The sequence below is a fragment of the Salmo salar genome, chromosome 19 (genome assembly GCF_965601325.2).
Source record: "Salmo salar chromosome 19, fSalSal1, whole genome shotgun sequence".
Lineage (NCBI taxonomy): Eukaryota > Metazoa > Chordata > Actinopteri > Salmoniformes > Salmonidae > Salmo > Salmo salar.
Genome location: NC_138309.1, coordinates 12,805,023 through 12,818,065, shown reverse-complemented (window position 1 = coordinate 12,818,065; position 13,043 = coordinate 12,805,023).

Here is a 13,043-nt window from a genome sequence, read left to right as displayed (position 1 = left end):
CCACTTTATGGGTGGAGATTGAGAGTGACCGCATTTCAGCCGTGCGTAATTGGCTGACTCCCAACACGGTAAAGGAAGTGCAGCGGTTTCTAGGGTTTGTCAACTACTACCGGAGGTTTATCCGGGGATTTGGTTAGGTAGCAGCTCCCATTACCTCACTGCTGAAGGGGGGACCGGTGCGACTGCAGTGGTCGGCTGAGGCGGACAGGGCTTTTGGTCACCTGAAGGCTCTTTTTACCTCGGCTCCTGTGCTGGCTCATCTGGATCCCTTTTTGGCGTTCATAGTAGAGTGGACGCGTCCGAGGCTGGGACAAGAGCCGTGCTCTCTCAGCGCTCGGGCACACCACCAAAGCTCCGCCCCTGTGCTTTCTTTTCAAAGAAGCTCAGCCCGGCGGAGCAAAACTATGATGTGGGGGACCGGGAGCTGTTGGCTGTTGTCAAGGCTCTGAAGGCGTGGAGAAATTGGCTGGAGGGGGCTAAACACCCTTTTCTCATCTGGACTGACCATCGAAATCTAGAGTATTTCCGGGCAGCGAGGAGACTGAACTGTTGCCAGGCAAGGTGGGCCATGTTTTTTACACATTTTGTTTTCATTCTATCCTACAGACCAGGTTCCCAGAACGCTAAGGCAGACGCACTGTCCCGGATGTATGACACAGAGGAGGAGGTCCATGGATCATACTCCCATACTTCCAGCCTCTTGCCTGGTGGCACCGGTGGTGTGAAAGCTGGATACGGACATCGAGCGGGCGTTACGCACAGAGCCCCCCCCCCCCAGTGTCCAGCAGGGCGCCTGTATGTTCCGTCTGCTGTCCGCGCCAGGTTGATCTATTGGGCCCACACGTCACCCTCCTCTGGTCACCCTGGCATCGGTCGGACGGTGCGTTGCCTTAGTGGGAAGTAATGGTGGTCCACCTTGGTCAAGGACATGAGGGTTTATTTTTCCTCCTGCTCGGTGTGCGCCCAGTGCAAGGCTCCCAGGCACCTGCCCAGAGGAAAGTTACAACCCCTACCCGTTCCACAATGGCTGTGGTCACACCTGTCGGTGGACTTCCTGACGGATCTTCCTCCCTCACAGGGCAACACCACGATCCTGGTCGTTGTGGATCGGTTTTCTATGTCCTGCAGTCTCCTCCCTTTGCCCGGTCTCCCTACAGCCCTACAAACTGCGGAGGCCCTCTTTACACAAGTCTTCCGGCACCACGGGGTGCCTGAGGACATAGTTTCTGATCGGGGTCCCCAGTTCACGTCCAGGGTCTGGAGAGCGTTCATGGAACATCTGGGGGTCTCGGTCAGCCTCACCTCAGGCTTTCACCCCGAAAGTAACGGGCAGGTGGAGAGAGTAAACCAGGATGTGGGTAGGTTTCTGCGGTCATATTGCCAGGACCGGCCGGGGCAGTGGGCGGCGTTCATCCCCTGGGCAGAGATGGCCCAAAACTCACTCCGCCACTCCTCCACTAACCTCTCTCCTTTCCAGTGCGTACTGGGGTATCAGCTGGTTCTAGCACCGTGGCATCAGAGCCAGATCGAAGCTCCTGTGGTGGACGAATGGTTTAAGTGCTCGGAGGAGACCTGGGACGCCGCCCATGTGCACCTACAATGGGCCGTGAGGCAGCAAAAGGCGAACGCCGACCGCCACCACAGCGAGGCCCCGGTGTTCACACCAGGAGACCGGGTCTGACTCTCGACCCGAAACCTGCCCTGCCAGAAGCTGGGCCCGCGGTTTGTTGGGCCATTCAAGTTCCTGAGGAGACTGAACGACGTATGCTACAGGTTACAGCTTCCCCCAGATTACCGTATTAATCCCTCGTTCCATGTGTCTCTCCTCAGGCCGCTGGTGGCTGGTCCACTCTAGGAGTCTGAGGTGCGGGAGGTTCCTCCGCCCCCTCTGGACATCGAGGGGGCCCCGGCGTATGCTGTTCGAGCCATTCTGGACTTGAGGGGTCGGGCGAGTGGCCTTCAGTACCTCGTGGAGTGGGAGGGGTACGGTTCGGAGGAGAGATGCTGGGTGCCGGTGGAGGACGTTTTGGACCCTTCGTTGCTGCGGGAGTTCCACTGTCTCCATCCGGATCGCCCTGCGCCTCATCCTCCGGGTCGTCCCCGAGGTCAGTGTCGACGCGCTGCTGGAGCCACGCATCAAGGGGGGGGTACTGTCACGACTTCCTCCGAAGTTGGTCCCTCTCCTTGTTAGGGCGGCGTTCGGCCTTCTAGCTACCGCCGATCCACTTTTCATTTCCCATTTGTTTTGTCTATGTCTTACACACCTGGTTTCACTCACCCAATTACCTGTTTAACCCTCTGTTCCCCATGTTTGGTTGTGAGTGATTGTTTGTTGTATTGTGGTCCGTATTGTGGGCTTGGTAATTCTCTTGTATTTTGATGACTTTGAGTAAAGTTACTTTTATTTCCTCATCTCTGCTGTCCTGCGCCTGACTCCTCTGCACCAGCTACACATAGATCCTTACACCAGCTGTAGCTTAACTAGGTCTTTCTTTGCAGCACCTGGCCATATTACTGGACGATAATCAGGATAAGATAAAACTAGAGTCTGCAGGACTTGATTTGTGGAGTGTGGTGTCAAAAACATATTTATATCATGGACAGACAATCATTGAATCAATATGTTTTGACCATGACAGTTTACAATCTACGGTAACACCAAGTAATTTAGTCTCCTCAACTTGTTCAAAAGCCACACCATTCATTACCAGATTCAGCTGAGGTCTAGCACTTAGGGAATGATTTGTACCAAATACAATGCCTTTGTTTTAGAGATGTTCAGGACCAGTTTATGACCTGCCACCCATTCTAAAACTGACTGAAACTTGTTGTTTAGGGTTGCAGTGATTTCATTAGCTGTGGTTGTAGAAAGGGAGTTGAGAGAAGGAAAGAGACAAAGAGAACAGTGGTTTCAGTAGTCTCTGTCTACAGATAGCTAACCAAACTGAAGCTTTATACCGCACAGCGCCAGGGTAAATTAACCTTGTTGATATCAATAATTCAAATCAATGATGCAAAATCGGAAAATTGCATTTTTCAATTTTTCAATTTTTCCAAATAATCATTGTATTGTTTAGCGCTTTTCTCTCATTAGGGCCATAAGGCAACTTGAAATGGAGACTGAAATTGGAGAGAGGATGGAGAGAATCGTGGGTAAGAGGGTTAGACAGGAAGTCGAGAGAGAGAGAGCTATACTCCATCACCTAATTTGTCATATAACTTTATATGGTGTGTTGCGTTCCTCTCCTCTCCTTTACTTCCATCTACCATCCCCACAGATCCTCCCCCCATCCTTGGTTTTCATCCCCCTCTCCTCTCGTTTCTCCCTTGACTCCCGTGTTTCATTAAAGATTGGCACAACAGCTGCTACAGAGCACACACCTTCCTATCCTTCTCTCTCCCCCTCTCTCACTCTCTCTCCCTCTCTCGTTCATCCTTTCACTCGTTCAACCTTTCTTCACCCCCCTGTGAGAGGGGATATCCTTTGTCTTTCTCTTGTGTGTTTGTGTGTGCTCTTGTCAAATATACAGTGTTCTAAACATAGCAGGATAGAGACACACAAACACAATTCAACACCACAATATGAAGATAGTTTAACCAAGATGATTTTTGCTTATTCTTGTCGCCATAATAGGCCAACTTTTTATAACTATAGGGCCCAGAGTTTTTCTGCACAGGCCATGTGATCAGGAAAAACAGTTTTTATTAAAACACCAGAGGCAGGGAATTTTGGATTTTCACCTGTTCTAGAAGAGAAAGGAAAGGGAACCAGAGCTCCTCTTTTAACACGGATGTCAACCCACATGTGAGGGGTTAAGTGACACGTCTCTCCACGAAGACAGCTGACAATAGAACACACTGTCGTTTACCATTTTAGCCTTTAGCAGAAGCTTAAAGGCTAAAGAGCCTTGGGTTAAGGGAACAACGACAGATGTTTCACCTTGTTGGCTCAGGGATTCCAACCAGCGACCTTTCGGTTACTGGCCCAACGCTCTAACCGCTAGGCTACCTGCCGCCTACCGTTTAGCACACAGCCTCCAGCTAGGAAGATGAGTCAATCTGAAATAAACAGCAACAAGTCGATCATTTCCTCTCTGTCTCTGTCGACTGTGTGGGAACACAGACGTTCAAAGGAAGACGCAAGCACGCACGCACACACACACACTCACACACACACAGTGCGCAGGCACACATACTTTCACACACTAATGAGTCCCCTATGATACCTGCTTTCTCGAACAAATGTTTCAAAGTGGCTCCAGAGGTATTTGACTGTCTCTTTTCCTTTTACTTGATGCTTGCAGTGAGAGGGTTTCTGTGAAGTGGGGGTAAAACACCTCTGTCATTTCACAGAGGAAGAGTTTCAAAGGGCCTCTTTTCGACAAAGCTATATTTCAAAGAGGGAATGGAAGTGAAATATGCTCCAGGTAAAGAGAGAACAGCTTCAGATTAATGTATTATCATTTACTGAGATAAACTCTCATAGCAGTTACTGTCCCTTCACTTCATACTGCTGGGAGGAATGGAGGGAAGGAGGGAGGGGAGAGGGGGAGGGAGACCCGGGAGCTACGAGTGAAGAAAACAAAACTACAGGATTCTCCAAACTCTGATGGATTCCTTAAGGCCGGATAGAAGACTAGAACGATGCTACAGAATGAACAAAGACAGGGTCGATCTACAGAGGAGACAGGGTAGATCTATAGAGGAGACATGGTAAATCTATAGAGGAGACAGGGTAGATCTATAGAGGAGACAGGGTAGATCTATAGAAGAGACAGGGTAGATCTATAGAGGAGACAGGGTAGATCTATAGAGGAGACAGGGTAGATCTACAGAGGAGACAGGGTAGATCTATATAGAGGAGACAGGGTAGATCTATAGAGGAGACAGGGTAGATCTATAGAGGAGACAGGGTAGGTCTAAAGAGGAAACAGGGTAAATCTATAGAGGAGACAGAGTAGATATATAGAGGAGACAGAGTAGATCTATAGAGGAGACAGAGTAGATATATAGAGGAGACAGAGTAGATCTAAAGAGGAGACAGGGTAAATCTACAGAGGAGACAGAGTAGATCTATAGAGGAGACAGAGTAGATCTATAGTGGAGACAGGGTAGATCTATAGAGGAGACAGGGTAGCTCTACAGAGGAGACAGGGTAGATCTACAGAGGAGACAGAGTAAATCTATAGAGGAGACAGGGTAGATCTATAGTGGAGACAGGGTAGATCTATAGAGGAGACAGGGTAGCTCTACAGAGGAGACTGGGTAGATCTACCTAGGAGACAGGGTAGATCTATATAGAGGAGACAGGGTAGATCTATAGAGGAGACAGGGTAGATCTACAGAGGAGACAGGGTAGATCTATAGAGGAGACAGGGTAGATCTAAAGAGGAGACAGAGTAGATCTACAGAGGAGACAGGGTAGATCTAAAGAGGAGACAGAGTAGATCTACAGAGGAGACAGGGTAGATCTATAGAGGAGACAGAGTAGATCTACAGAGGAGACAGGGTAGATCTATAGAGGAGACAGAGTAGATCTATAGAGGAGACAGGGTAGATCTATAGAGGAGACAGGGTAGATATATAGAGGAGACAGAGTAGATCTATAGAGGAGACAGAGTAGATCTATAGATGAGACAGAGTAGATCTATAGAGGAGACAGGGTAGATCTATAGAGGAGACAGGGTAGATATATAGAGGAGACAGAGTAGATCTATAGAGGAGACAGAGTAGATCTGTAGATGAGACAGAGTAGATCTACAGAGGAGACAGGGTAGATCTATAGAGGAGACATGGTAAATCTATAGAGGAGACAGGGTAGATCTATAGAAGAGACAGGGTAGATCTATAGAGGAGACAGGGTAGATCTATAGAGGAGACAGGGTAGATCTACAGAGGAGACAGGGTAGATATATATAGAAGAGACAGGGTAGATCTATAGAGGAGACAGGGTAGATCTATAGAGGAGACAGGGTAGATCTATAGAGGAGACAGGGTAGATCTATAGAGGAAACAGGGTAAATCTATAGAGGAGACAGGGTAGATCTATAGAGGAGACAGGGTAGATCTACAGAGGAGACAGGGTAGATCTACAGAGGAGACAGGGTAGGTCTATATAGAGGAGACAAGGTAGATCTATAGAGGAGACAGGGTAGATCTACAGAGGAGACAGGGTAGATCTATAGAGGAGACAGAGTAGATCTATAGAGGAGACAGGGTAGATCTATAGAGGAGATCGAGTAGATTTACAGAGGAGACAGGGTAGATCTATAGAGGAGACAGGGTAGATCTATAGAGGAGACAGAGTAGATCTATAGAGGAGACAGGGTAGATCTATAGAGGAGACAGGGTAGATATATAGAGGAGACAGAGTAGATCTATAGAGGAGACAGGGTAGATCTAAAGAGGAGACAGAGTAGATCTACAGAGGAGACAGGGTAGATCTATAGAGGAGATAGAGTAGATTTACAGAGGAGACAGGGTAGATCTATAGAGGAGACAGGGTAGATCTATAGAGGAGACAGAGTAGATCTATAGAGGAGACAGAGTAGATCTATAGATGAGACAGGGTAGATCTATAGAGGAGACAGGGTAGTTCTATAGAGGAGACAGGGTAGATATATAGAGGAGACAGAGTAGATCTATAGAGGAGACAGGGTAGATCTAAAGAGGAGACAGAGTAGATCTACAGAGGAGACAGGGTAGATCTACAGAGGAGACAGGGTAGATCTAAAGAGGAGACAGAGTAGATCTACAGAGGAGACAGGGTAGATCTACAGAGGAGACAGGGTAGATCTATAGAGGAGACAGGGTAGATCTATAGAGGAGACAGGGTAGATATATAGAGGAGACAGAGTAGATCTATAGAGGAGACAGAGTAGATCTGTAGATGAGACAGAGTAGATCTACAGAGGAGACAGGGTAGATCTATAGAGGAGACATGGTAAATCTATAGAGGAGACAGGGTAGATCTATAGAGGAGACAGGGTAGATCTATAGAAGAGACAGGGTAGATCTATAGAGGAGACAGGGTAGATCTATAGAGGAGACAGGGTAGATCTATAGAGGAGACAGGGTAGATCTATAGAGGAGACAGGGTAGATCTATAGAGGAGACAGGGTAGATCTACAGAGGAGACAGGGTGGACATCATATAGGTAGGTATGCAGCCAGGCACACATCACACAACTGTCAAACAGACACACACACACACACACACACACACACACACACACACACACACACACACACACACACACACATACACACACACATACACACACACACACTGTGCACACTGTGTACACGCACGCACAAAATGCGCACTCACACGCACTAAAGTACGCACGCACGCACACATACACACACATACACACACACATGCACACACCAGTGAGACACCACTATAGAATGAAAAGTGTGGCCTAGAAATATCTCGAGGGGACAATTACAACAGTGAGATCTGGGCCAAAGATTTGAATAATCTAACTCATTACTGTATTCTATTACGCCTCCGCTGCTCTGCACACTCTAATCATCATCATCATCATCATCTTCATCATCCATTGGAATTACAGAATCACACTATTCACTGTGATACTTTCTCTGATCCCCTACAGGTGACAACCACAGCTCTCCTCAGACCTTAACCACCTCATAGCCTTCAAATAACCACCAAACAACCACCAAACAACCAACAGATCCAAGTTCCTTAGAATCTAGAGAAAGTTAGTGGCCCTTTACTGAACATCAAACAACAACTTCATAACCCACAGACAACCAAGAAATTACAGCTCCCCTCCAACTTGGAGAGAGATAGTGGTTTATAATTAACCACCAAATAACCACCAAACAACCAACAGATTACTCAGTAAGTCTGGATCCAGAAAGTGAAGTCAATTCCCTTAACCAATCCTTTATTAATGCCATTAAAGACAGATGGACCGGCGACGGCGTCGTAAAACAATCAAAGATGAACGTTTTTATCAAGGAAAGTAAGGTACCAGCGTGAACACGCACGCACACATACCATACACACACAGAAACCTGTCGGGCTGCATCATCCTGACGGCCGTCATCACCGCCTGGTACAGCAACCGCCCATAACCACAGGGCTCTCCAGAGGGTGGTGTGGTCTGCACAATGCATCACCGGGGGTAAACTCTCTGCCCTCCAGGACACCTACAGCACCCAATGTCACAGGAAGGCCACAAAGATCGTTAAGGGCCACAACCAGCTGAGCCACGGCCTGTTCACCACGCCATCATCCAGAAGGCGAGGTCAGTACAGGTGCATCAAAGCGGGGACCGAGAGACTGAAAAACAGCTTCTATCTCAAGGCCATCAGATTGTTAAACAGCCGTCACTAACACAGTGAAGCTGCCGTCTACATACAGACTTGAAATCATTGGCCACTTTAATAAATGGATCAATTGTCACTTTAATAATGCCACTTGTATAGTGTTTACATATCTTGCATTACCCATCTCATATGTATAGACTGTATTTGATACCATCTATTGCATCTTGCCTATCCTGCTCGGTCATTGCTCATCCATATATTTCTATGTATATATTATTAATCCATTCCTTTACTTAGATTTGAGTGTATTTGGTAGTTGTTGTGGATTTGTTAGATTACTTGTTAGATATTGCTGCACTGTCGGAACTAGAAGCACAAGCATTTTGCTACACTCGTAATAACATCTGCTAACCATGTGGATGTGACCAATAACATTTGATTTGATTTGACACACACTCCAAATCACTTAGCATTGTAACAGGGCATTGTCGTGGGTCAGTGAACCAATGGCTTCTCAACCAATCAGTCTCCGTCTGAAACAGTAGTGCAATGCTTTATATATCCCAGCAGAAATACAGTCAACTCAACTACAGTAGAGAGAGGAAGAGGAGGCATGAAAACAAATAACGTTGGACTAATAAGAAGCATGGATGAATACAGAGTATATTAATGAGGTTGATGAATGATGATGATGAGGAGGCGGGAACAAAGTCTAGCTCAGTTAAAGGATATTGTTGCCTTGCACCCACCCGCCCACACACACACACTCACACACTGGGGATCCCTTTTCTCGGCCTCCCTTCTAATGTCATTAGCTGCAGGCAGTGGAGAGAATACCAGAATGAAAGAGCTTTCATGGTATACATGAGGGTAAACGACTATACCCATTGCTACCACTATTAATACTGGTATTAACAGGCCTATCACATTGTTCCAAATGCACACTGTCTGTCTGTTCCTTAAGGTCAAGAGGAAAATACAACGCCCCACCACCAAGGCATAACAAGGTGGAACATACTTGACTCATACTTAACTCACTTGCCTCAGGCACACACACACACACACACACACACACACACACACACACACACACACACACACACACACACACACACACACTGGGGAGTTTGAATTTGAAACACACACAAATGCACGCACACACACACTCATCTCAATCTTCCATTTAGGATGCAAGTGAAGCACGTAGCAATGCAGTGTACTGTATTTGTGAGGCATAAAGCCAATCAGTGTTCCACCTACATACACACACAAACACACACACACACACACACACACACACACACACACACACACACACACACACAGTTTGTGCCCTCCACACACACGTTGATGTTCCACACAGGAAGTAGCAGTGTTTAGTAGTAGGAGACTGTGAATAGATACCTATAGCGTCAGTCAGCGTTAAAACAGCAGGCCTCTTAGAACCTTACAGCCAATCTCAATATAATGGTTCAAGTCAGCCCACCACTACATGACTAGGAGACTATCAAATCAGCCAGACTACAGTCATCTTTAGTAAGTACTTGTGTGAAATCCTGCATCCCGCTCTAATGACTGTAAAGAAAAGATTGCGACAATCAGGCAAAATCTAGCTGAGAGCAGAATGCAGGTTTTGCATAGTTCTCACACTAACATTATGTTGAATGGAAATTAGATATTCTATGTTTGGCAATTTGGAACCCAGAGATTTTCTTTCTTAGCCATGTGACTTGACCAAGCAAAACATGGTTTTGTTTCTGGTCTGCTCGATGGTCAGAAAGCAATATCTAAGTCATGAGGCTGGCAGGAGTCTTATTCCTACACCAGCTTAAAACACTGGAATAGGCGATCACGTGACCCTTGAACGAGATGTCCGCATGAACTAAGAGCTCCGCACAAGTCGTTTCCAATTCCTAATTTTACCTCCACTTCAAGTTTAAACTCCTTTAGCATTAGTCAAACAGTCATGGCGGCTACAAAATGCAACATTACAGGTGACATTCTTACCCGGACTCGAGCATTAGCGACGGAAAAAGCCTCCGAGAAGCAGCTAGCTTCAGAAAAAGCTAGCGCCATTAGCCAGGAGCAAGAGGACCCGTCCCCCCCGAGGCCCAACGAATGCCAACCTCGCACTCTGTCGAAGACATCCTTTCTGAGCTGAGATCCCAACGTACAGAACTCAACATTAAATTAGATGCCATTAACTCTCAGCTCAGTGCGATAAGGGGCAAGGTGACAATCCTGGAAAATGCTTTGCCTGACATCAACAACAAGATAACCATAAACGCGGGGCGCCTGGACGAGGCAGAGGGGCGAATCCTATCCATGGAAAACTTATTGACAGACGCCATGGAAACAATAGCATGTGCTAAAAAGAAAATAGAGCAATTGGAAAACAGGGGGTGAAGGAATGATTGTGTTCTACTAAATCTGGGTGAAAAAGAAGAGGGAAACATGCCACTGATCCGCTACCTGCAAAACAAACTTCCCGAGTGGCTCCACCTGTCCACCGACAGGCCCATAGAAGAGAGAGAGCTCACCACCAGCAGCCAGACAACCACCAGCAGCCAGACAACCACCGCGCCCAATCACCATACGTTTCCTAAGATTCACCGACAAGGATCAAGTCCTACAGGCGGCGAAAATCAACACCATTACAGTGGGAAACGCCAAACTCACTTTACACCAGGACCTGTCAGGTGAAGAAATACTCCATTGACCGAGGCATCTTTAGGGGATTCAAATACCCAAACGAGCTCAGGATTCTTCACCAAGGAGCCTTGCGACACTTCAAAACTCCCGAAGAGGCAAAACTTTTTTGAAAGACAATCCTGGTCAATGAGAAATGGACCACTGACTAAATGCGATTACTGTTATAACTAAAGGAGGTAAGACAACATATAGCCGACATCCAAAGATCCACCCGCCCCGCTAAATGTCATTATAGCCGTCTAATCTATATTTATCTTCCTTTAGCTGAGAGGGATAGGCTCTATAGCCAAACCTAGGCCTACTAACGTTTCAGCCTACTTTTATTTCCCTTTTTTTGTTGCTATTATTACTTGTGGTTCCCTATGTCCCTTGGGGGAGTTATATGTAGGCTGGGCTATTGATTTTATTTTCTCCCTCTTTTAATGTGGTCTGGACGGGGGATACGTTGTCATTTACTCAATGCGGGGCAGAGAGGAGAGGATGAGGCATTTCTTTGGTGGGGAGGGGGAGACGTTGTGCGTTGCTAACTGTTCCCATTTATTTATTTATTTTTCGGGAACACAGAATTGGGGGGGAGGGGGGTGGGTCATAGATCCAACGGGATGTGTCCAGTTGTTTGGGAACTCAGATGGGGTGTTCAGAGATTGTTATTTTATGTACACCATTTATTTTCCTTTTATGTGAACGTAGCTGTAACTATTATCCACCTTTACCCAGAGATGACTTGCACTAAAGTTCGATTACTGTTCGATGACGATGACTAGTACCTTAAATCTATTGACATGGAACTGCCATGGTCTAGATCATGCAATAAAACTGAAAAAGATACTATGTGCTCTAAAAAAGGAAAAATCAGACATTGCGCTATTACAAGAGACACACCTCTGTGATGCCGAACATGCCAAACTCTGCAGAGCCTCGGTGGGACTGGTCTATTTCTCATCTTTCAAATCAAACAGTAGAGGTACAGCCATACTTATCCATAAGAATGTTCCATTCATAATTGACAAAAACATATCTGATCCGGAGGGGAGATTTATTTTGATAACTGGGTCACTGTATGGACAACCAATTACTATCTTAAACATATACGACCCTAACACAGATACTCCTGCTTTCATGTCAAAAATGATAACCCTGTTCAATGAGCATTGTGTTTCCTTTGGCGTGGCGGCCGGAGATTTTAATTGTACCCTTAACCCAACCCTAGACAAATCATCTCAAGTCCCCACCACAAACCCTAGATCTGCAAAGATGTTGAACTCTCTTACTAAAGAGATGGGACTGATAGATATCTGGAGAGAGACTAATAGCTCATCTATGGACTATACATACTACTCTAATGTCCATAACACCTACTCCGGTATAGATTACATTTTTATCCCAAAGAGTTTCAGAAATTCAGCCACGTGTACAATCGGACCCATAGCATTTTCAGATCACACCTTTGTCCACCTCCGCTTTGACCTCTGCAAAAACATCCCGAGGTCAAAGAGCTGGAAATTCAACACCTCCATGTTATCAAACGAAGCGTTCCATACATTGGTAACTACATGGATAGACAACTACACACAAGACAACAAAGATTCTCATGTTTCTCCGGCCACAATGTGGGACGCTGCTAAAGCCACACTAAGCGGTCATCTAATTGCATATGCTTCCTCTAAGAAAAAAGCAATGGAAGCACTCAGGCTAGATCTTGAGAGGGAGCTGGAATGCTGTGAAAAAGTACATAAACAATCCCCAGACAGCACCTCCTGGAGTCAACTTAAAGCAGCCAAAGCCAAACTGAATTTGGACTATACTCGGGAGATAAAAAAAGGTTTTCTTTACTAAACAGAAATACCATGAGTATAGCAATAGGCCGAGTAGATTTGCTTGCTTACCAATAAAAAAAAGAGCCGTCAGAGCGTTCAATCATATGGGCCCAAACTTTATTAAATGGATCAAATCACTATACTCTCATCCAAATGCCATGGTGACTACTAACGGACTGAACCCCTGACAGATTCCCTTTGGGACGGGGCACAA